This window comes from Thermobia domestica, chromosome 6 (assembly GCF_964235325.1).
Source record: "Thermobia domestica chromosome 6, izTheDome1.hap1.1, whole genome shotgun sequence".
Lineage (NCBI taxonomy): Eukaryota > Metazoa > Arthropoda > Insecta > Zygentoma > Lepismatidae > Thermobia > Thermobia domestica.
In genome coordinates this window covers 239,286,503-239,313,295 of record NC_137459.1, presented here as the reverse complement: position 1 = coordinate 239,313,295, position 26,793 = coordinate 239,286,503, and the positions used below count along the sequence as shown (strand labels likewise).

Here is a 26,793-nt window from a genome sequence, read left to right as displayed (position 1 = left end):
AGAAGTTACTAGCATCACAGAGGAGTCTTTGATTTTTATTGATATCAAACGCGTAGTAGTTACTCGGCTCGAGAATAGAGGTGTGGTTGCTTCAAAAGGGCGGGGCTTCTCCGAGGTCAGCCGAGACGACTAGTGCTCAGTTCTCTTTTTATTGATACCAATGCGAGTAACTACTTCAAAATTGGGCGTAATGAGTAACTTCTCCGTTTTATTGATATCACCCCATATCGCCACAAGGAGAGCTGGGTAATAGAGCAGGACCAGAAGCTACTTTTACTTGCGGACGATTTCAAACAAGTGTATTCTTATAAGTCTCATAAGTAGTTTATAAAATGCATAAGGTGGAAAGTACAAAGCTAAAGAGAGAGTATAATAATAATAATAATAATAATAATAATAATAATAATAATAATAATAATAATAATAATAATAATAATAATAATAATAATAATAATAATAATAATAACCATAATAATAATAATAATTTAATAATTTGGTCGTCATTTTGATTCCACAGTCGATTGACTAATGCCTCATTAGAGCACCAAGGTTACACAATACGTAGATCTATAGAGTAGCGTGCGATTCGAACCATTTGTTCCTCTACTAGATAGTAATTTCATATCAGGTCACGTAGCATCAGAGAAGTTTCATACGCCCGCACTTTTCAGGTATTTTCAATTACTCACACTTCCTTTCAACGTTTGTATTTTTTGTGGAGCCCTAGCAGTGAGGATTCAGCTAGGAAAAGAGATAAGTCATCGTTTATTGATCTAAAAATGGTTAAAATTACCTAATATCTTTGTACTAAAAGGAGTTTTTATGAGTCACTGGGAAGCGAACATCACCAGCTGAATATGACACAGGGACACAACCGATTCAAGTATATATATAGCTAAAATTATATATACAAATATATATAGCACGTACGTATTGTGAAATATACTTCAACTCCACAATGTATCAATGGAGGTCGCGATGGTTGTGTTCGAGAGTTCACCTCTGGTGCGTGTGGTCCCTGATTCAGTCCCAGCTCGCACCAAACGGACTTTGTGGTGGACAAACACAGTGTACGTTGGTTTTCTTGGGGTTCTCCCGATCCTTACAATTTTCTGCATTCTTCCACTTTACTCATTCTCATCATCATCTTCTCCCTTAGCCTACATGGTACAACCATGGGACATAAAATATTTCATTTTTATAATGTATGAAAAGTAGATTTCTTAGCTGGAAAAAATCTGTGTATTCAGAGGAAAAAGGAAACGCCATTCATTAAGTGAAAAGAGCATACCATAGAAACCGAAGGACAAAAATATGGAGTTCTCGGCCTTGACAGTTGTTTTTGGTTGTGGAACAGAAAATAACTTTCACCTATCGTTTGGCGCATATTTAACTACGCATTATGTTTATTTACATCTCTATGTATGTTCATAAATAGTCATTATTCATACAAGCATATATAATGTAGGCAATATGTGATTGAGTGGGGGATTTATAACTCAAAATATCCCAACTGTTACATCCCTCGCGTGGATGCCAGAAACGTTAGTCACTCGTGGGCTGTATTTATTGCTCTTATTCTAACTGTTTGGGTTGGCTTCTTTGGATGTACAGCTTAGGCAGCTGGCAGGGAAGGTTCATGATGCTAATACGGTAGTCAAGATCTCATCGCACGCTACGTCACCGGGCGCCAGTCCATGACTCACTGACGCAAGATGCGGAGGGGAGTGAATAGCAACGCCCACGTCATCGTGACGTCAGATATACTCCATTTCCCAGGAAGACCTACAAAAGCGCACGAGCCTTTACCCGGTACGAGTACGTCAAAGGCGTTGTATTGGTAGGCGTGTCCCACATGTTGCCAACCTGGATTCATATCTGGGATGGATGAAAAATATTAGGCAAGGAGGACTACAAAATAATTTTTCTTTTATATAAACAATCCAAACCGAAGGTATCGTCTTGTTATAATGTCATTTGGGAAAACCTGGAAGTGAAAAAGCTTCGCTTCCCTTATTTATCATGCACAGTTTCTGTTTCTCTCTTTCTCTCTCTTTCTCTGTGTGTATGTGTATCTGTATGTGTGCGTGTGTCTGGAGTTGACATCACGCTTCAACACTGATGTTATATGAGACGTGAATCTACAATTTGAGCCATGCTCTTGGTTGTGAGAATCGAACTCTGGTCTCACACCTACAGACGGGAATGTAATAAATCGTTCAGCCATCAGGAAAGCCACCTCATACATGATACCTGCTCTGAAATAGGGCTTTCTCTCGTTTGTGGCTTCTTCGAAGTGAAATCAGGGCATAATAATAAGTGGGAAAACAGAACATTTAATAATAGTACAAATGATAGGTTCCCCCATTCATATATAACGCTTTAATCTATATTTTAACTCATAGTATAACCATATGATCACCAAAAGGGATTTTAGGGATTTAGGATTTAGATTTCTGGGCTTTCGGCATCTGTCATTTAGCCCGTCACGTTTCAGGGATGACGTCACTCGGCGAGCACACTATCCAGGAAAAGGGAAGGAAGGAAGCGGCCGGGACCTTTAAGTTAGGTACCACACGGCCATTTGCCTGGTGTGAATGAGGAAAACCCAGGAAAACCTCATTCAAGGTGACCGGCCTGAAAAAGAGCTTTTTACACTTTTCGACCGTGTGCCCCCACCGGGAATCGAACCCGGGACAGCTTGCATAGAAGACGAAAGCGTTAGTAACTACGCTACCCGTAGCCACAAAGAGCACCACCAAAAGGGATCAAAGCTAGGATTACTCCCACAGAACACACGCGTGATAGTCATTAACTGAGAAAATCAAACAACATACTAGTCTTAAATCTGCTGTATTAGATGGCAAACTAACGTTAAGAGTCGATTTCTCGTAATCCCACCAATCGCTTTTCTGTTTCTGAACATCGTCCTATGCACATTTGCACACCCGTGACGATTCATGACTAAATAGACATGATTCACGTAGTTCAAAATTAAGTTACCCTTTTCCTGGAGGTTTTCTGAAGATTTCTGATGGGTCGCATAACTAATAGGGTATTGCCACGTGTTATGCTGTTGCAAAATTGATACTAAATCTCGAATACTTTCACTTAGTTGTTAGCCACATGCTTGTGGTCATAAAACATACTGTCTGTAAACTGCTGTGATTCATACAATTCAAGAGGTCGCGGTGACTCAGTGGTAGAGCGGTCAACTCTGGTGCATGGGGTCCTTGGTTCGATCCCAGCTCGCGCCAAATGCCCTAGCCGCTTGTTTAGTGGCTAGCACGTCCTCCTTTGGTGCGGGGGTGCCGGGTTCGATTGCCGGCGGAAGAGCCTTTAGAATTTTAATTGTCCTGGATATGTATGTGTTCGTGTCCTTGTAGAGTTTGGCGTAAAGGTTAAAGAAGGCTTGTAAACGAGGAAACTCGGGTGCTCAGAAAACTGAGGTATGTTCGGTTGACCTTTAAAAGAATGAGCTTTCTGATGGGCAAAAACCGTGTGCGTAGGCTCTCTCGGGGTACTCCCTCTTCGTCCCACTTTCTTCATTCCACCATTTCATTCATTTTTCAACATCACCATCACCGTCTCCTTTAGCCTACCGGAATAACCGTAGGATGTAAAACTTAAAGATTTCATTTCATTCATTTTTGCCATACAATTCAGAGGCTTATGTTCTTCACTTTCTGGATATATAGGGCACAAAACACATCTAGGTACTTTCGTCTATTTTCAGGCTAAAAAAAATAGAATACCAAAACACGATTTTCACAAAAGAAGCGCCTAAACAACTCAAAACATTAATGCACTGTGAACAATATAAGGAAATATAAATGCAAAATTAGCTCCGAAAATTCCATTGTGCTGATATAAATTTATTTGGAGGTAAGATGATGATGGACGTCGTTTCGGTGTTCGTGATTACGAAATAGATAATGACCGAAGCAAATCTGCGAAAACGACACTAGAAGTTGAAGAGGAACTAAGCGTTGTTTATTCGACCGCAGTGCTACATTTGGGGAAACTATGAATATATGGAGAAAGATGAATAAATGTATGCCACACGATGTGCTTTAAATTTTACTTTACGTTGGTGCTGCCTTTGCGCTACGGAAACGATCCCTTTGTCGACAACATTCACAAATTTTTAGTCAAGGGAAAAATGAATCTTATACGCATGACAAACAATACGTTCTACTAATGGTCAATTTGTGCTTCCGCTCCTGAAACCTTTCCATAGCCAATGTTATACTCACAGTCAGAGAAGTTAATAGTGACCGTGAGATGCTTCGTAGCTACACTGATCCACTACGTGTTAGTCAATCCTGACAAATCCATCACTTCTGGGAATTCAGAATATTGACAGAATACACCAAAAACTGAAACGTCTATTTCTGCAATTAGTCAACAGGCATGATCTAATCATGTTACACGACAACAATATGAATAAATAATATACAAAGGTTACATCCACTGTAATACAAAACGTTGCGTATCCACCATGCTCCACTATTCTTCCACCTTTTCCAGCATCTAGACACGCTTGGCGAGACACGTCTGCAAGAACTAAGAGCGCCCAGAATGCATTCGACGATTTTATTCGCTCGATTTTCACAAATATTTACGTGGCTGGGATTCTTGTAGACTGAAATGCATTGATGATAGATGCTGCTTTCATTTCGATTAATTCCTTGAGTTTCAGTCAAGCTGTTGCTGTTTGAAATTATGATTGAATCAAAATCCTGTATTAATTTATCATCAGCACAATATCTATTAAGATTTCCCAACCTTCTCCAGTTTGTCCCCATCTCAAATTTCACAGAACCCAGAAGTATATGGAAAACATTCTTTAGACTTTAATGACGAGATAGAGAGAGAAGTGAGGAACGTGTTTGTTATGTTACGTTCCTCGTTATGTTAAGTAGGGAAGAGTTACGTTATAAGTCTCACACATGAGTCTATTTCCCATGTACATGATGATGCTTCTTTGTCCCTGTGTCATTCCTTGTCTGTCCGGGTCAACGGGTCTAGTGGGTCATGGGTTTTCTGGGTCGTTCCAAGACTTCTATCAAGTCCAAAATATTGATTATTTTATAGACTAGGACTAGCTGAACCTGCGCTCTCTACACAGCGCATCATTCGCATATGAGCATAAATATCCTTCTTATTTCTCACAACATATGTACATGTCCCTTTACAGACACAAGTGAAAGACGTCTTGATTTTAAAAAAATCGGCAAGGGGTATCATAAAAGGGAGACTATTTTCGATTATTTTTTCTCAATATCTCGCACCGTTTGCAAGATTTGAGCCTACTTCTTGTTGGAGTTTCTAATTCATGTATGACCAGTGTTTTCTTCCTTCTTGCATGCAGTATGTAATAAGCAAATACATTACATATACAATTAATTATAATGTCAGTTATATATCGTGTTCATTGGGCAAAACACTCAAAAAAATAAAGATTTATCTTAAGATTCGAGAAATGGTTATCCTTTTTTTTCACTATTATTTGGCCATGGAACAAACGCCTGAGACATATACAACCTCAATATACAACATTGTGGTGTTGGAATGTATAACGCATAGGACATGATGCTTTTTTAAAAAAAATTCAACGCTTCCAGCGTACCCTAAAAAAATGTAATAAAGAAATAATGGCCATGTTTTTTTTTAATATTCAATTAGAACTGGACAATCTACGCAAAATTTCCAATCGATCAGTGAAAACGTCATCTTTCTAGAGCCTGTAGTTTCCGAGATCTCATTGTCGAAAGGATTGGCCACAAACATATAAATATAGTTTAAAAGAACTCGGAAGAATGAAGCACAACTCACATGTATTGATTTTAGAGAAGGCTTATTAAAATACAAAAGCTTTGAACAATAATTTCATATCATAAACTTTATGAAAAAGATATAGTTAACTAGTTTAGACTATTTAAAGTACAAATACTTAAAATGTTTGTCTCTGTTAAACGTGAAATCACACATAACCGTAAATGAAAGATTTGAAAGCTAAAGTTATAGGTTGGTTGGAGCTCAGGCGCTTTTAATTGCTATTGTAGCATTTTAATAGATAGATGTTTCGATAGGTAGTTACAGTCATCTCTCACACATGTAATGTGTCTTTCTGTCTATGCCTTGTAAATTGTGCGTAGTTAGTTTATAGATAAAAGATGAGCAGCATACAACATAACGTGTTGTTTATCCCGGCGACCAATACGAATGGGTTCATTTGCAATATGCCAATCGAAACGATGAACAGGATCAGTTCCATAATAGATATTCAATACAAAGCTTATTATGATTCAGCACAATGATACACCTGCATGTAACAGGTGGGTTTTGAAGACAACAGTATCAAAGATTATACCTAGTTTCAATATATTTTGAGATTATATACTCGAACATAGAGCAGTTTCGTTTATACGAATGTAGTACTGTAACTCAAAAGGCATGTTATTCACACGGGAAGAATAATTTATGGAATTATTATAAGCAATAAATTTGAACCTCTTTCTCCTTTAGGATTATAGCTGTCCAACATTTCGATATATCGATTCATATTTTCAAATAAAGAAACTTCTGACTATATATTTCTATTTTTTTTTCGATATTTTTTATCTAACATAGTATATAATAAAAGGTACGGGCCACCGCCCTAAACTTGGTCGCTCCAATTTCTTAAACTAAATCTCGTTATGCTGCAGTTATAGCCGAAACATATATTAGCAAAAGACATACTAAAATATAGGTGTTTTTGAGAGAAAATTCGCCCGAAGAAAACTCATCCCCAAAAGTAAACTACCCCTTATGGCTATTTCCAAGTGAAATGATTTATACGCAACGTTATAGGTTATTAATTAAATATTTATTTATAAAAATAAAGAAAATTGTCTGAGTCGTTTTTGAAAAATCGTCCACAAAAAACTCACCCCAAAAGTAAACTATCTCTTGTTGTTTGTTTCATAAGAAATAACACATTGTGCAAGTTATTAATGAAACTTTCATTTAAAGAAAATGTGAACATAATTGACTGAGACGTTTTTGAGAAATCCGTCCGAAAATAATTCATCCTCAACAGTAAACTACAATTTGCGAATATTTTCAGGACGAGTGAATTATACCATATTGTTAGGTTACTCACGAAATATTCATTTATGAAATACTCGTATGAACAGAATAGGTAGAGTCTTTTTTTGAAATGAAATGAAATTGTTTAATTTAACGTCCCACGATTATGCCCTTTAGGATGATTAAGGTAAGTGAATGGTGATGGAAAAATTGGTATAATGATAATGTGGGAGAAAATTAGAACACCCGAGAAAACCCATGGGCACGATGTTGTACACCACTAACTTCCTTGGCCGGGGATAGAACCAGGGACTCTACGCACCAGATGTAAGCGTTCTACTCCCCCTGAGTCATCTTTGAGTAAATCGTTGTTAAAGAACTTATCCCTCGGAGTAACCTACCCCTGTGTATTTTTCCCACAGACAGACTTATACCTCAGTATAGGTTTCTTAATGAAATATTAATATATGAAATTTAAGCAAAATCGTTCTAGCCGTTTCCGATAAAATCGCAATTTCTAATTTTTAACCTTCAGTAAACTACTCTTAATTTGGTGAGTAAGAATAAAATTAAAAAAAAAAAAACTCTAGAGGATCTTACAAAAATCTTAAGTTTAAAATTTGGTGCTGTAGTAGCGTTGAACGTACAGCTTTATTCGAGTAACACATTTAGACCTATATCATGACGAATGGACAGACATTAGGATAGGTCACTTGCCACAACGGAAAAGCTTCTATGCTCCACTGTTTTCTCTTCGTCTTCAAGTACGATTTCTCTGTTTTGATATAGTCCATTAAAACAGAGACTATCTCTTATTCGCCCTCCCCCTCTCTTTCCTGCCACCATATCCTCCAGTACGTCTCTCATGATACAATTCCTTTCTAGCCAATGTACCAATCAGTTTCTCTTCCTCACCTTAATAATATCTAAAATTGTTCTTTTTTCCCCTACCATTTCTAAGACCCTCTCATTCGTTTTCCGCGTGTAAACAAGTAACACCAAAAATATATTATCTCACTTTTTTTATCATTACGCTTTCATGGAAATACATATTGCAAAGGGGAAGGGGTTAAATACTTTTCCGTACAGAAAACGGGCATTTTTGCTAGTATATTATAAATCAATACTAGTGTTTCAGTTAGTAATATTTTATTGCAGTGTCGACTGCAGCTTTCATTCCTGAGGGAGAAGATAAGCGGAGAGCAGAGACAATTTTGGAGAATAGTACAGAAAAGGATAGTGTTATAATACTTGACCTGCAGTATAACATAGTATGTTTGAGACCAGGCATAGCAACCGGGAGGTGCTCACTCCCTTACCCTCTCTGATATTGTCACTTTCTTGTAACCTACTTTTATTTTATAAAATAATTGCACTGCCAAAGTGGAGGTCAGTTACTGACTGTTCTTTCCTCCCAATCCCTGGTTCAATGGTTGAAACCCTGTGGCCGAAAGATCTAAACCCATAATTTTGCAGTTCTTTATTTAGTTTTTCCATGTAAATTTAGTTATGGAAATATTCCCTGGCCAACTTCCTTTCTTCTCTCCTCTCAGTTGATAACTTTTCCAGTCTAAATCAGCTATGGTAACTTGAATTTCATGTCTTCTTTCCATTATGCTGTTCATCTTCCTTTTCGGTTTACCATGCCGTTTCTTTTTTTTTTATGGCGGGAAATTCCAGTCATCTTTTGACAAAATTTAGATCATTATCCGTACTCATATATTAGTCAATTGACAGATTATGTTCCCAAAAGCTAGATGTTTGTTTCCTAGCAATTGTCTAGCAGTGTATAAAAGTACAAATTTTCATTACAATTTCGGTCTTTGAACTGTCCAGTAGCGGAACAAGCTATGAGCTCGCGGGGCCGAGGACCCCTCCGAAACTAACCTGGCCTATCTTATACTGTACCACTGCAGACAAATTTTGATGCAGTGCTATTAAAGTGTTTAGGGTTTGAAAATTTCGAGTAGCTCGCGAGCACATTTAAAATTTTGTCGTTATAAATTGTAAGTGTACACCGTGTATTTTTATACATTTTATTCAGTAGTATTGCAAAGTTTGTAATGCATCAATAAATCTAAAGTAGATCAATTTATAAATGAACATTGAATTAATTCAAAACACTGTACAAAAGAAAAATCCCAGTGAAAACCATAAATTAATTTCTTACAGTAAAAAAAATGTTAGTAAAGAGTGTGTAATCATATGTCGAAATGAAGATATGCAAAATAATAATTACAATGCAAGTTTTAAAAATTGTAATTATTAATATTATTGAATTTGTGAATTTGAATTTTTATTTTAAGGCCTTTTAGCATGTCAATAATATGAATATGGTCCAGCACGTCGTTTCAACTACTATACTACTAGATAGTCTTGGCCGCTCCCGAAATAAAATCCTGCTGCAGCATATAGAAAATGTTATTTTAAGTTCCTTTAGTTTCCACTGCTGGAATACTTTTGATTCAATTCATTTCTCGTTTGAAGTTGAACTCTCCTTTTTACCACTAAGATTATAAAGATAAGACCTACAAATTAAAGTGGGATGCGAACCACATACGGTTTATTTTAGCCGAAGCAAGCACCTAATCGAAGATCGAATCCGGAATCACACATAGAAAAAAATAAAGAGCGTTAGCAAATAGGACATGAATGGGACAACACTTTCCTACTGTATCATGTAATATGTGCTGTTGCTAGCAAAAGTAAATAGCGTATTACATGTACTTGCGCCATATATTTTTGTTGATAACTTCCAATGCATAAGTACTTTTCTTATTACTTTAGTAACGTCTTACTGCTCATTCACAGAACAAAAACAGATTTAAGGTTAGCAGATGGTGTTTACTTGGCCGCAGTTGAAAAATCTAATGAAATGAAAATGAAATATTTCAGTTTATCGTCCCATGATTATACCCTTTAGGCTAAGAGGGGGAATGGTACCGAGACCGAGACGGACTTCTATATACCGAGACGGATTTTATGTAACCGAAACCAGACAGAGACCGAGACGAGACTTAGGTCAATCTCGAAAGTCTCGGTCAGGTCTAAAATATTGATATTGATAGTTATTAAAATTGCCTTTACTTAAAATTGGTCTCGTCCTTGTGTTAGATAATATGGGAAGGGTTGACTGATATACAGTGGAGTATTTAGGGGTGGCTATCGGGCTCAAGCCCTACCCGAAATAGATTTGTGATCATTTTTGCGTATTGCACATACAAAACAAATATTTCTTACCCACTTCTGAAGCCTCTCCCGTAATAAAATCCAATGCTGATGTATATAGCCTTCTCTCTCTCTCTCTATACATATGTATAAATCCGCGGATCCAGGATATGATCAAGGGAGGGGCTAAACCATAGTTTCCCGCTTCCAAAAGACTTCAATGATCATAATGCCATTTACAACAATTATTATTTCAAATTCAGATTGTTTCAGAGATACCAAACACATGAGTAGTTATTGTTATACTGCTTAAAATGACGTATATTTGTGTTATTTTTTATAATAATTGTTGCCTTCCTTTGCTTCTATAACATTACAACAATATTTTGTGGTGGTATTAATTATCTAGGTACAAGTCGCAGTTACAGTATTTTAAGCAGTGTTGCAAATTTAAATAAATTGCTAAACATTATTCTAAATATGGTGCAAATGACGTAGCTAAACTGCAAAATATTTTAAAATTACTCGTAATTTGTTTTATGGTACAAGAATATTTTCTAAAGACGACGTTTTTCACAGTCTTTGGGCTACTTACAATGTTAAAGTTTTCGTCCCAGTAATACATGTAAAAACAAATTTTAACTGAAATTAAATGTAACTGATAAGTAACTTTTCAGTAACACTAGTTTCGCCCTAAGCCTTTGGCTTTGTGTACACTTTAGAATAATACTGTGCTTAATTAAAAGTTCTAATTACACCCTAATTACATTTCACTTGTTTTAGTTTGACCACCGACCCCCTCAAACTCGATCCAAACTGTATAGCTATATTTATTTTTGGTTTGGTTTGTTTTCGTTTAACGTCTCACGGTTATGCTAGAGCTGCTAAAGGAGACATGGAGCTACTGTTTATAGTGGGATCCGAACCACTACGGTCGCTCAACTGTACCCCCATCGGGAATCGAACTCGGGACCACGTGAACCGAAGTCAACCTGCTAGCCGCTACCTAGGTAGATCAAATGGGAGGTCCTTACATTGTGTTGATCTTAATCATTGAGTCAGTGTTGCCAGTTCCACAACCCCCTTTCAAGTAGAATTTCTAATAATAAAGTTTCCATGTCTCGAATTACGTTAAGTTTAGAGATATGACATTTGTTTTTGGACTTTCCATTTAAAAAAAAATGGTTAACACGTGTTTCAGCGCATGCTGATATTTGACCTAGATTAGTGAACCACTCCACTTCTTCTTTTCCTTCCTATTCCTCTTTCTTCACTTCTAGGGTCTTTTTGAAAATGATATGTTATCTATTCGTATTATTGTATAAATGAATGCAAAACATGAAAGAATCTCAAGATAATAATCATGTTCACTAATATACTTATCTTGCACTCAGAGACAATCTTAATCAAATTATTGTTCTAATTACAAGACTTTTATTAAATTTATTATTGCATTGGAAAAAGTATTAAAAAAAACTTTTAACTGTGGATAAAGTTGAATACTGCCTTAATAAATACATACATTTTTCCAACTTCCAATATTTAAATAGATAGGTCTATGCACGACTTACGTGCAACTTCTTGATGTTTAGTCTTCGCTGAGTTCAGAAAACGAATGAGTCAATTCGACGCAACAACGGTTAGTCACAAGGTCAACGATCTCTATGCTCACGTGATCAATATTCTAGGGTGGAAAACAATTATTGAGGGGAGCCCAAAGCAATCAGACATTTAGAAGACAGTTCGCAGTCTACATCTACTAGGATAGCATTTTCTCTGTATTTCTATTAAGGCTCGGGAGAAGGGTGGGGTGTTCTATATTTCAAGAGTTCATAGAATGAAGCTTTTAGAATCCAATGTTAAGAGTAATTATATAATTCATGTGCACACAAATCTCTCAGCTATTAAAAAAAAAACTTGTAGAAACATACCATATTAAAATTTACTTTGTTTTATTGCGATGTACCAGAAGCATTTTATTGGGATGCACACAAAACTAATATATTTATTAATCTAAACCATACATTATCTTAAGACCACTTGTCGGTTTATTATTATTATTATTATTATTATTATTATTATTATTATTATTATTATTATTATTATTATTATTATTATTATTATTATTATTATTATTATTATTATTTTAATCACTGCTGATTCACTTTAATTTCATTTAAGTTGTCTTAGAAACGCAGATACAAATGTTAGCATTTTATCAGCATTGAGACATTATTTCAAGCAGGGCCTCAAAGAAATGGAAGAAACTGACCATTTTTCTAAAAAAAAAAAAAAAAAAAGTATGAAAACATATTAGAGTGCATGGCCCAGAGGTGATTCAAAAGCTTTAAGACTGGAAATGTCTCTCTTCAATGACATCATCATTGACTTACCATTAGATTCAGGAAAAGTGACGGAGTTCTTTTATATACATAGATAGATCTACATCGGGTGTTATTTTGCTAGAGGTAAAAAGAAGACGAAAATATCATATGATATTTAACTTTATTGGCCTTGTTAAGGCGGTAGATCCCAGTAAAAATATTACGATGTGGCAACATCACTCTGCAGATGGCAAAACAAGTGTTTAACAGCAAGGGATTGCCATTGCTCGGTGCGGAGTAAGAGGAAGTATATGGTAAATCATCGCACCATATACTTCACCATATACCTTTCACCAGGCGATCTGTGTTCAAACCACATTTCCGGACATTATTTTTCCCCGCATTCTGTCAGTGTCTTTCCATGCAAGTACAATCTTACATGTCGTGTGTAGATATTCTTTGGCAGCTGCATTTACTATGTTCTGGGCTCACATGCACTACATTTGAGCCCCTAGCTGCCTTTTACACAAAGAACGCGCATACCATGCATAAGCATATGAGTTGTTTCGTATGTCGTAGAACATTAAGACAGTATGCCCACTTTGTATCAGAAATTAAACACATTCAGACATACGAGTGTGCTATTTCTGTTTCCGCACTTCAATTCGTTGTTTCTATTAAACCTTACAATAACGTTTGCACAGTGAAGGGATAAAATCAAAAGTTGAATTTCGGTTTTGAAAATCGGAAAGAGAGAATAGGTTTTAGAAACAGCAAATCACTTTTTTGAAACTTCAACTTTTGTAAAAGTTGATTTTCCGTTTTCTGAAAAATAGAATTGGACGGTATTGGTTGAGTGTCTGTGGTCGATCTAAGCAGTTCAATGTCTTTCATGCAGTCGGTTGTCATATCATTTAACATTTAACAGTCTTTAAAAGTGTCTGAAAGAAATGAGTTGAGTTGATTTTAGTTTAGCGTCCCTTTCAGCAGCGAGGCTATATGAGACGTGGACCTACTGCTTAACGCGGAATCCGAACCACATGAGCTCCCGCCGGGAATCGAACACGGGTCTCCCACGCGAAAGGCGCGTATGCCTGAAAGAAATGAAAAGTTTGAACTTATTTTTCTAGAAATATACTCGTAATTTGCAATATAAAATAAGTTAATTATTCTTACATTCTGATCAAGTGTCCCCATATTATTTCTTCCCATTTCCCACATATTTCTTCCCATATTATTTCTTCTTCCCGAGTGCGTGTGGGATATTAGCATTGAAGTTGGAATTTGGAATTTTGAAGGACATCTTTCGGATGATACGAGAAACTTCTCTTCAAAAAGAAAATACTACCTCAACTGAAATATCGACAGCTTTCAAAAGCTGTGTGTTCAATTTTGCATTTCAGGTGTCATATCTGGTTTAAAAAGATTGAGTTGGAAGAAAATTGTAGAGCGATTTATTTTTCTTGATTCCCGCCAAAACTGAATGATAATTAATCAAACCATATTTATAATTTTTTTGTAATATAGTTCAATCTCTAAGAGAGAGTTTCCATAACTTTTCCATTTCCTTATAAGTTTCAAAATAATGAAAATAAAAGAAGAAAATATCAACATGTTGGATCTATATCTACGTAATACTTAAAAAACACTGTGAAGCGATGTGACCAATGGCTTGGATAATATCGCATAATTTGACAGTACGCTGTTATACAGGGTGGCCCAAAAGTAGGTATACTGTACCGCACTGGTTAGCTCATTGCAAAGTAGACTTAGTTTCTATATTGTTTGTTCTTAATGTCTTTTACTTATATCTTAAGCTCCGAACACCGAAGCAAATGAACATATAAGCTAGAATGTTTCACTTGATCAATCAGGGGTGTACACCTACCCACCACTTTTTTGGGCCATCCTGTATAACAACGTAACTGATGGACAGCAAAGTTGCGCCACCTCAATGTCATTGATCTTGTTTTGTAGTGACTACTGAGTGAGTGATAAACTACTAAGGAGCTAGAATTTCATATTTATCTATGATTTTCAGTTATTTTACAAATTGTACTTATAAGAACGAAATGAATGAACACAAGGGATACTGTTAAAATGCTTATTCTTGTTTCTTGTAAAATAAACTAGTTTATTTCATAGAATATTTCCAGGAAATTACATCAGAGAAGACATATTTTAAGGGAAACATCAAATCATATTGAACTTGGTTCGCTTATTCATATAACCAACTGAAAAACCAGAGAGTTTCTTAGAATTGAGACGATAATTGAGATTCGTCACTTGTTTCATCTATAAGGAAACCAAGTGCAGTGATGGTTTGAAACTTTTGAGAGTTAGTCAGAGAAAATATATTTTTACTTTCATGTCACATGCAGGAAGTCGCCGCAGGCTTTGAATCATTATAGGCTCTTGGCTTGCATGGAAGTCTCAAGGCAGTATCAAATGAGTCACTGTTGTTGTTGTTGTTGTTGTTGTTGTTTCATAAACAGTTTGAAATTCACTTTTGCTTTCGGTAAACAATTACTTCCTTTCAGAGTGGATATTTCCTCCATAAGCTCTCTCAACCTTAAGATGACATCACGCATTAATCTTCTAAACCTTATTCGACCTCAACCTCAAAATTAACACTAAGCGTGAGTAAGGCTGAAATCAGACTTCAATTTTTTGAGCAACAATGTTTATGCTTATTTACCTTCAATATCAACTTCATGAGGTGACAGTGAAGATAAATAAGGTTGATATCAGAGAGCATGAGAATAAACCAATATACATAGTGCTCTCCTTTTCTTCATTCAGTAGCACACAACTCAACATTCCTTAATTTTATTAATCTTGCAATAGCGTTTCCAAATAGATTGATAATGATTAAATGAAACGAAGATTGCTTGCACATGTCGGTTTTGTTATATATATATATATATATATATATATATATATATATATATATATATATATATATATATATATATATATATATATATATAACTGCACTTGAGAACTGACCGGAACAGGCGGTTTTATTTCACTTATATTTTTACTATTTATTTCTGCAGGTAAACATTTATATTAATCTTCAGGAGGAACGTCATCCAAGTTTTTAGACATCGTTAAAGTGTGTTTTCGTCTTACCTTATTTGGAGTACGCAGATAACACTAGGATAGTCTTCATGGAATACTTGTACACAGAATATGTGATAAGCCATCAAGTAGTTGCAACTAAGAATCTTGCATCGTTTGGCCTAATCCTCGTTTTGCCTAACCAATTATCTGACACTTTTATGACAGATAAATGATAAGATTTTGTGCCCGCCATTTTAGGCGAAATATTGATCTTCGTTTGGCGTAATCCTCGTTTTGTATAAAATGGCGGACTATAAAAGATTCACGGAAATAAAACTGGATGGAAATTTCGAAAGAATATTCCCTACTATGTGAAGAACTAAGAAATATTTTATTTCTATATAAGTAATACGAGTGCTTGCTTTTGGAAAAAAATGTTTCGACAATTGTATTACGGACATTTTTCCTTTCCATTTTGAGAATATTAACATTAGATATACTTTTCTTTAGAACTTAGTCTGTATACTAGCTATATTTGAGAAGAGAGAAAAACAAGTTGCGCGTAATTTATTCCATGTTATTAATTTCGTTTAAAGATGAGTGTTTTTTTTAAAGTACTTTTAATTTGCAGTTTGTTTCTAAAGTGATACCGCTAATCGGTATCTTAAAGAACATATAGTTTGTATGAGTATAAACGAAAATATCGTTTAGATTTTAGATTTATGTTTGTTTCTTTCTTATGTTTACAGAAGTTGTTTTATTGTACGTTTTGCTGATCTTTCAGAGGATTTCATCCCAGTTTCAATGTTTCTTTTTTAAAAAAACTGTTAATACGTTATAAGGGATTCTACGGTGATTTTATATAATTTTAATTCATATGAAATTTGTAAACATTTCGAGCTAGATCTGATTAAAAAAAATCCTTAAATTTGCTCATAACAGTTTTTGTAGCAAGTAAATTTCACATGATACTGGACTATTTCCCAGTATTTACTCGAATCTAAAAAATTCGAATGTAGAAAATTACTACAAAGCTCTTACACTCTTTTCAACATTTTTTTTAAAAATTCCAAAATGTTTTGAAGTACACTAGAGTCAGATGTGCAAGAACACATCTGAAAGAAGCTCAAGATAAACAAGTATTCTTCATAACCTAGCAGTTCCTTTTATACGTCTCTCTCTCTCTTTGTTTTTTTCAAGAGGCACTTAGTCAACTAGTTTATATTTTTATTGGTGAAATTATAACTTTGGAGCCGAAATTCTACTCGTTTCACATGCTACCGAAAACGTCCGTAGCTTAAGTCTCTGATTAATGATTCTACGTCTCGGAGATTATGTATGTATTGAACTAATTCTACTGATAGTAATGAAGAATAATCTTATGCTACTAATTATTGAACAAATGCGTGTTACAATCAAATTTAATGAATGTGCATAATAGTGAATCTAAAGTGCACCATAGTAGCCCTTGTCTGCCGGACGGACCTCGTAAATACATAAAGGATTTTTTGGTAATCCTAACTCCTTGAAAATGTTGACCGCGGGTTAATATTAATATTAATATTATATATTTTCCATTTCTTAATTCTTCATATACTACGGAATTTTCTCTTGTAATTTCCCTCTAATTGAAGTTACACATTTTTTTTTGTTTATATTCCGCCATTTTAGGCATAACGACGATTAGGCTAAACGGGGATCATTTTGCGCCTAAAATAGTGGACACAAATCTTATCATTCATCTGTGATAAAAGTGTCAGATAATTTGTTAGGCGAAACGAATATTGGGAGAAACGTGGTGACACGGTAACGAAGAACTAGATTTCAAGAAACAAATGAGATATGTCCCTTTTTCTTCTCACTGATCTCTAAAATATGAACCAGACCTGCAATGTTTGTAATGAATTGGGCTATACCCTTAAATGGTAAACATGTAAAGTGTCTAATATACGCAGATGATTTCAAGATTCGAAATTAATAATAATAATAATAATAATAATAATAATAATAATAATAATAATAATAATAATAATAATAATAATAATAATAATAATAATAATAATAATAATAATAAGGGTATAAGCAAATTACAAGCAGACATAAAATAGTATGTTTCAATTGAGTGTCAAAAATATAATTGAATATAAAAAGGGGCTATTATTTAATACGAACTGAAGTGTCCGTTATTGATACGAGGATATTATATATATATATGCATGTGGAAAACATTTGAGTCTCTCTCTTCTTTAAGATATATATTTTAGGGAAAGTATACAGTCAAAACCATAATAATAATAATAATAATAATAATAATAATAATAATAATAATAATAATAATAATAATAATAATAATAATAATAATAATAATAATAATAATAATAATAATAAGGGTATAAGCAAATTACAAGCAGACATAAAATAGTATGTTTCAATTGAGTGTCAAAAATATAATTGAATATAAAAAGGGACTATTATTTAATACGAACTGAAGTGTCTGTTATTGATACGAGGATATTATATATATATATGTGCATGTGGAAAACATTTGAGTCTCTCTCTTCTTTAAGATATATATTTTAGGGAAAGTATACAGTCAAAACCATAAGATGCTGTATTTTGTCATAAATTTTGGCACTAATGCCGGGATGATACCTAACGTGTAGGTGCCAGATTCGCTTCCCTCACTCCCCTTCGCCCGTTCCCCCAAGTAGTTTGATCGTCGAGAGTTGTCATCCTTCATACCTGACAGACTTAAGGCCATAGATCCTAATAATGCCAAGAAATATAAATAAATATGTAAATCTACGTATATGTACTACAAAAACTACATCCTAAACAAGATCTCCTAAAAGACCCTTCATATTAATATTATATCTATTTACGTATGACGTGTTCACTTTATTCGTACTGTTAGCGAGTTAGCGTACGCGTCTTTGGCGTGGGAAACCCGGGTTCGATTCCCGGTGGAAGTTCGCGTGGTTCGGATTCCAAGTTAATCAGTAGGTCCCGTCTCATATAGCCTCTCGTTTTTATAATGGAATACAACTCAATGTAGTACGCTTCTGTATTCTTCTTCATCTTTTCAATTTGTGTTACGACGTAGAGGCAAGTACTAAAGAACAGATTGAATTCTCATCTGGAAACAGCGTTTTTCGGAAAGAATACAGCTCCGGTCACTTCCTTGTAAAATGCAACAAAGTTGTCATTTTGTTAAACAGGACAATAAAAACATTAATGGATAGTATATGTTTATGACACAGTACTTCTTAAGACATAGAATACAAAGGAAGTGAAACCAGGACCATATTTGTAGATCTATGGTGTGTGGAAAAGCAAACGAAAAAAAAAAAAAAAAAAAAAAAAAAAATCAGTATTTGTCCAATTTTCCAATAATTAAGCGTTAGCAAAAAGACGTGGATTATGGTACTTTTGCGTACCATAATGAAAGTACCATGGTATATGGTACAGTACTAGAAATTATGGTATGCGTACCATAATTATGGTACGGTTGGCAGCCTTGTGGCGAAATTTTAAACTGCACCCTAATTTTTACTTGCCGTTCTCTGATTGAGTGCTGCTGTTTCCCGTGGGCTCTAACCCACCATAGAAATATTTTGCTTGAGCTCCGATACATCGGAAAACTTCGGTACAATTCGTGGAGCAGCTTCCCGAGAGCGCACTTGGGGAAACATCAAACAGCTGAAATTCACCAACAATGCTGCTAAACTTCGAAGACATAGTAAATGAGCATTTAAAGAAAAGCGTTTAAAAATTACGAATAATAACAGTGCAAAACACTAAGCGTGCAACAATTATTCTAAAATAGTAACAATAACAGAAATAGTAACAACGAACAAATAACGCATAAATAAATAAATAAATAAATAAAAACAATTAATAGATGACACTGACAAAATTTGATGGGTGAGAGTTAAGGACCGGACACACCCTTGCGTTTTATTCGGTGGTGAAGTCGATAGACCTAGCAGCTTCCCGAGAGCGCACTTGGGGAAACATCAAACAGCTGAAATTCACCAACAAGGTCAAGCTTCATGACTCGGCATGAATACTATAACCGTGAATAGGCGAAATCATGTTCGCTCATTCACATATACATTAGAGTACCGATTACCCGAGGACCGGATCAAACTCAGATAAGCAAAAATTCGGTTAACGCGGATGATACATAGATATTCTTGAACAATATTTATAATTATTCTTCATCGATTATTTCTCTTTATCAGATTATTTATTATTACTGCCCTTATTATGTTCATTGGACATACAGTACAGTACATACATATGTTCAAAAGGAATTAGCCATAATACAGTAAAGAAAATGCATGTTCGATATTCATACATACGTAAGCAAAACACAATAGAGATAAGATACTGTTTAGCATACACATATGAATATTTTAAAAAGTATTTCCGAGTCTTCTGTTTCATTACAAGCTGCTCGTTTTTGTGGCCGCTACATTGTGCAGACGTTGCAATATCATGTCTTATCTATAGTGTCGTGTGGGGGGTGGTGTCGTTATCTTTACGACAACTTCTTTTTTGCTTTGTTGATAAAACAAAGGCTTGCAGACTGCTTATCGTTGTAGCCAGACTCGCTTTTATTTATGTTTTGTTTGTTTGTTTCGGTTAAGCTCGTATAATCGGTACTCCACTGTAAGTTTTATTTCGTCAAAACTGATTCCCAAGTCGAAGGGACATATTTAAATTGATAATAACATTAATAAGTCTTACTGAGTTTCTTGGAGATATTAATCTGGTACTATAAGTAATATTTAGCTCATTATACAAAGCGATAAAATAGATGAGATGCATTTCTTTTAATAAGAAAAGAAAACAAAGAAAACATTATTTTGTATTCCGACATAGATACGGATAAATTTTAACAATAGAATGATGGACATACAATAAGGTTCATCTTCAGGAAGACGCTATTTAGCAACAAAACACACGTTTTCTAGTATTACAGGGTTAGACTTTGAGTCTAGCCTAGAAACAGTTAAAGGATTCCAACAAAAGTTCCAGAATCTTTAGCTCTTCGACTTAACTCAAGCAGAAAAATGTGAAATAAATAAATTTTCGTAGCAACATCACACGAATTATTAATATTCCAATCATTCGTGTTAACCAGTGATCTAACGCAAGCATTTTCGGCGTGGGTTAAGAATATGGGTACATTTCTATAAAAAAATAATAGGTGAAATAATTTAATTTAGAGTGGCAGAACAATGTTAAATTAAACTGATTCCTGACGGTGGAAAACATGTAATTCATCTGTGAACATGTGATGCCTTTATTCGCAATTGTAGCTCAAAGCTAATTTGTAGTGACCAGGTTGCACATTTGGTACATGATGGTTGCAATTTTCTTACTTCGTATGCATATCCACTGTGATGAACAAACAAACAATGCAGTTCTTAAGTATTTCACATACTTCTACAACCAGTGATGAAAATTTTCCAATTCATAAGAAATATACTCCACTTATTCCTACATTGATGTTTAGCCTTAAAATTTATTTGTAATAAATAGTGCCTGAAGGAAGTTTCATGAAGTGAAAATCTAACGATTCTTCATTTCTACATAAATGTCTCAAAACTTCAATGTACTCTTCCCTCAGAATTCACCTTTGATCTCACAAAATCATATTTCGTCAGTTTAATACGCGTAAGACGAAGTTTTCTCATAGCTGTAAACAAAAAAAAATCAAAGCAGTTCTTCTTAGTTTCTGTTACAAAAATAATCTTCATAAGGAACTTTTATGTAGTTATTTAATTACATAGGCAGGCCTATATGTGAAGAAATAATAGAATTTTCTGTTTGAAATATTTGATAAACCCACAAAAGTTTATTTTTGCTTTCTTGCTACATTTTAAACAATGGGATGATATATGTATACGAAGTCGATTTATGTTTTCTGCACTTTACACACACACACACATACACACACACAGAGAGAGAGACAGAGAGAGAGAGAGAGAGAGAGAGAGAGAGAGAGAGAGAGAAAAAACATTACCTAAATTTTTATTTTCCAACTAGGAAATATTAGATTTTTTTTTTCGGTTCCCAAATGCTAAATGGAAAATTATAATTTGTTGTTGTCTAACTTTCCTCTACATTAATTCAATTTTATAGCTCAATGTGCAGTTAAATTTAGTGGAACATTTTCTACCTAACATCATTATACATAATATTCAAAATTGTCCGGCTTATGAAAAGATTTCCACTTGTTTCTACATCGTGATGAAAATTTTCCGGTCCATGAAAATTCCTTTCACTTGTTTCTATACATAAAGTTGTTTTACTTTTTGCTTCAAAATGATGAAATTTTTCCGACTCATCAAAAGCTTTTCGATTTTTCCATACACGACAGAAAATTTTTCGATTCATGAAAATGGTTTCATTCGTTCCTACATACTACTGGAAATTTTCCGAGCCATGGAAATTTTCAGATTTTTTTAAACGACCTTTCACTTTTTCTAACATTTCTATACATGAATTCAATCAATTTTATGGTTAATGAGGAATTATTACTTGATCACTGATATTTGTTTGAACGGATTTTTTTCGAACAAAATACAGCGGAACATTTTCCAGAACTACATTAACTACATCGCTACCAACAACTATCCTTTATTATTTTATTTTCAAAAGTTCACCTGTCGTGTTATCTACATGCGTTTCCAGCTCTGAAATCTTGTTAACATTTCATTTCATTTCACCTATTTGCCTGTTTCGTTAGCTTACAAAACATGAGAAACTCTCATAATGCTAATATCCAGTGCTACATTAATGCCATGCATAGGCGCAGAAGGAGAGTTATGTTACATCTATGCTACGCAATTTACACTTTAAATTTTTATTAAAGATTAACTTGGTTCCTCACACAACTCAAATCAACGTACTCAAAAGATGTCCAAATGACCATATGCTATGGCAGATAAGTCATAGTCATACTGAGTACAGACGACAGTAGGGAGACCAGATTCTGACAAGCGAAAAGCAGGACACAAGTATAATAGTATACGATAGTCTACTGCATCGACAATTCTCATGTCCTTGTTTCATTTAACGTTAACCTTACGCTAATCATTCGTTTTTTATTAAAAATAAAGTACTGAACAAAAGTATTGAAATAATTCAACGCAACACCAAGTGCTTTGATGACTGACAAAGTGGTTTACTTTTATGAACGTACAGTGAAGCTTCTTGTAGGGCTAAAGACTTTTCTTTAAATCGATTTTCGGAGCGTCGGATTATTTCAAGAAATGAGGGAAAATTTAGACCCGACAAAACGGAATTTTTACTTAACTTGGTTATCATCACAGTCGTAAGTTGAAAACGAAATCTTTCCTACCTTACCAATATCTCAACAAGGCCTTTTCAGTAAACACTATGTAGAGCAAAACAATGTTTTGTTGATTGTTCTCCTTACCTAATCTTTTGATGAGCGTTAAAAACACAGCGTTTCATCATCCAGGAAAACAGTGCTTGTAATTCAAAGTGTTGTGAATAAAGAAGGAAATATTAAAATATTACGAATAAGTTAACTCAGGACATTTTGAGAAATGACATTTCTCGATCTTCTAGGTGTCTTCGCAACACACAGGACAGCTCTATGAAAAACAGCACTGTTCTGCGAAAATCAGTACGTCTGGTCACCCTAGACGACAGAAGAAGGAATTCCGCGCACAAACACAAGATAATCAGAGAACGTCGTCTCTCGGACAGTAAAGAAATCTAGGCTGCAATCTAAAATCTCACGGGTTTTGCAGCTAGATCGACTATTCTATTGTGACCAGTTAAGGAAACATAACATTACTTTTTCCTAGAAATTTAACTTGTAGATTTGATTTTTTGACAGTTCAAAGTGTGTATACATTTTTGACGCACTCGGTATATATATAATTTTATTTTAATTTTATATTTTATTTTACTTCCTCCTTTCATTTTACTTTCTTCATACCTTGTAACATGAATGCATATCACGCAAGATTTCTGTAACTCGGGAAGAGTATTTACCGTTGAGGTTCAACAAACAAATAATAAATAAATATTTACTTATTCCTGTGTAAAGATGCTAAGTCTCAGGTGTAGGTTGGAAGGATAAGGTTGGTCGCTTGAACTGTTATGGGGCCAAAGTAGCTCAGTGGTACAGCACTCGCCTTTGTCGCGTGTGGTCCCTGGTTCAATCATAGCGCTTCAGGCAAGGGTGATTTGTGCTGGACGAACACCCTGTGTGTGGGTCTTCTTGGTGTTCTGCCACTTTCTCTACTTTTGTTGTTTCATTATTATCATCATTGTCTTTTCTAGACTCATTGCGTAATAGTAGGACGCTAACCTAGAAAACAAATTACTGGTATCCTCTGACCATGATTTTTTTTTTTTTTGTGTGTGTGTGTGTGGAGAAATATATGCACATTGATAATTTCTCGTAGTATTCCTATTTCCTGTTATTACAAATTATTCCGTGAATATTTTGATAGCATTACATTGGATTTAATATTAGTCCTTTGCAGTGGCAGCAGAATTTCATCAAGGGGGCATCAATCATTCCAACTCTTACATTTTCAGAACAAGCAGGAGTAAATTATTATTTTCCATAGTACTTTGCTCAAGATGGGTTAAATCCTGAAATCCCTATTGCTTACGCCACTGCTCCTTTCCAAGTTAAAGAAGGCAAGTTAGTGTGGGAACTTAAACGTTTAAAAATGAACTTCTATGAACGAGTTGCATCTTCTTCTTCTTCTTCTTCTTCTTCTTCTTCTTCTTATTATTATTATTATTATTATTATTATTATTATTATTATTATTGTTATTATTATTATTATTATTATTATTATTATTATTATTATTATTATTATTATTATTATTATTAAGGTCGCTTATGTAGATTCATAGAAAAAACAACTGCTTGCCATAAGGAACGTATTTGCACTCTCAGCAAAATTCCACGACCAACTAGTCACCTACACAAGGTTATTGAGTCCTGAATAAAAGCCGCTACCGCCAAATGAGGCCTTGAAGTAGCCTTGGAGCGAATAATATTAACAAAAAAAAAAGTAAAGTTTTAGTGGTTTGTTCACATACCAGAAAAGGACCCTTTTAACGTTCAGTGCCTCGGGTTCATTGGTTTTCGTCAACCCGGAAACCAAGCTAGATGAATTCGTACCCTTTTTATGAGCTGATTCATGAAGCAAGGAACGAAACAAAGATTTCCTTATCGGGACAGAATTACTAGAACTGGATGCAGCTAGAATTTCACTTCCTCACGCTCTGTGTGATTCTGCGTATTGTTACGTAATAAGAAGTACTTGAAAGTAATGATGGTCTGCATCCCACATGTCTTTTATCGGCTTGTTTGTATACATAAGAGGCAAAAATAGCGCTTTTGTTATCTAGCATCAAAATAGTCAAATTAATCATGCATATTTCATATTGCAAGATACAATCACTTACATTTTTTTTTTCAGAATATGTTTCAACTAACTGAGGAACATCTTCTAATACACGAGCTTTAAATTATAAATTTTGTCTATTTTTAATAAAAAAAGTTACTTTATTGTGTCAGAATTGTAATGCACAAATTTCTAGATACAAAACTTACATACTTAATAGACGTCGTTTATTTTTATCCCGAACATTAATTAATAAATAAATAAATGAAATCTTACAATAACTTTGTTGGCAACTAGTTAACTTTTATACATTCATTTATTATTAAAATTCAAGACAAGTTTAACTCACAAACTACTCACTGAAGTTCATTTCAGTCTACAAGTTTTTGTAATGTCTGTATGACTCCTCATATACCTAAGACTAATACGTTCAGGCATCTTATGCTCTAAAGCAAGTAATTGTTGCTTGAACATTTAAACAGTTCTCAATGTTATTTTGGAAACATCTTTAATGTTTTTTTATGAAATTTGGTCATTTTTTTCTTTGCTAGGAAAGAACCATTTGCCAAGCCTTCAACTTTGGAGAATCGCATACAGCATAATCGTGCTTGTGAGTATTTTATTTATTTATTTTTTTCTAAATCTACAGTGAGCCTAATAATGTTCATAAAATTTGGTAAAGCCTGCGAGAAAGTAATCTAAACAAGAAGCGATTTATGATGCGATAACGCGATTTAGGTGATCTCGATTTCATGAAAACTCTTTCTGCGGTACTTTAAAAAAAGTCTTGATCACATGAATTTTGATTAAATTGAGCAAATCTGTCATTTTCGGGCTGCGAAAAAAATGATTTTACTCAGTATTGATGGTTGTGCTATCTCACTCAATGGAGAGTTGGAGAAAATTCCTAATGACTAAATTGAGGAAGGGCTAATGACTTTCATGAAACAGGACATACCTTCATTTGAGACATTCAGTACACATGGTATTCAAGTCCAGTTTTGGTCATTGCGGAGATAACTCATATTTAACATATATACCTGAAGCTTCTTTCAGTGTTTAAAAAGATCATGTCTAGTATTGTAAATAGCTCTTACAATAAAAAAATAATAAAAATACTCTTCACTTTCCTATGTATTTAAACGGAGCGTACAAAGTTTGTGCTTTTTCTTACAACTTTGTGATTGGTCTTAAATTCCTTGTGCTCTGAACATCCCATTTGCAGGCACTAGAAAATTTTTATATCTAGGTCTTGATTTTGGGGAAACTAATTTGGTAAAATTAATTACAGGGAAAGATTATATAGATTATACCTGCGTCAGTTACCCACTTCACTGGGTTGAAACAAGACAAATTAGTAATATGTACCATTAATCAATCACTTTTTGTTATTACTGATAAAGCGCTCTCTAATATCAGTCATTTTCGATCATTTGTATATACCTCTCCTTCTCCAAGTTGCAGTGCTGAATTTGGACTTAAGCGGCATAAGAAGTGTCACTATTCATCTCAGCGATCCCGGAAGTTTTGGATCCGGCAGTAGTATCGGTTATTTCCGATGATTTTATATATCTCTTCCCTCTCCCTTTCCCATGCAACGAGGCACAGCATCGGAAGTGTCACTGTTCATTTCAACTTTGACCCCCTCTGACACTCCTCTGAGCAGCATGCATTTTGGGGGGAGATTGGGACGTCTCTTAATGTCACGTGCCCCATCTTATAGCGGCACGTTCGACAGGGGA

At 34.6% G+C, this 26,793-nt stretch overlaps 1 long non-coding RNA gene across 1 annotated transcript in view; it reads left to right on the top strand.

The window, feature by feature from the left end:
- The window catches only part of LOC145687769 (uncharacterized), an 86,950-nt gene extending 61,307 nt beyond the window's left edge, over window positions 1–25,643 (top strand). The window contains exon 3 of the long non-coding RNA XR_014131754.1: window positions 25,603–25,643. This is a non-coding gene — a long non-coding RNA (uncharacterized LOC145687769). The remainder of the gene's footprint in view (window positions 1–25,602) is intronic.
- Window positions 25,644–26,793: the final 1,150 nt, after the last annotated feature.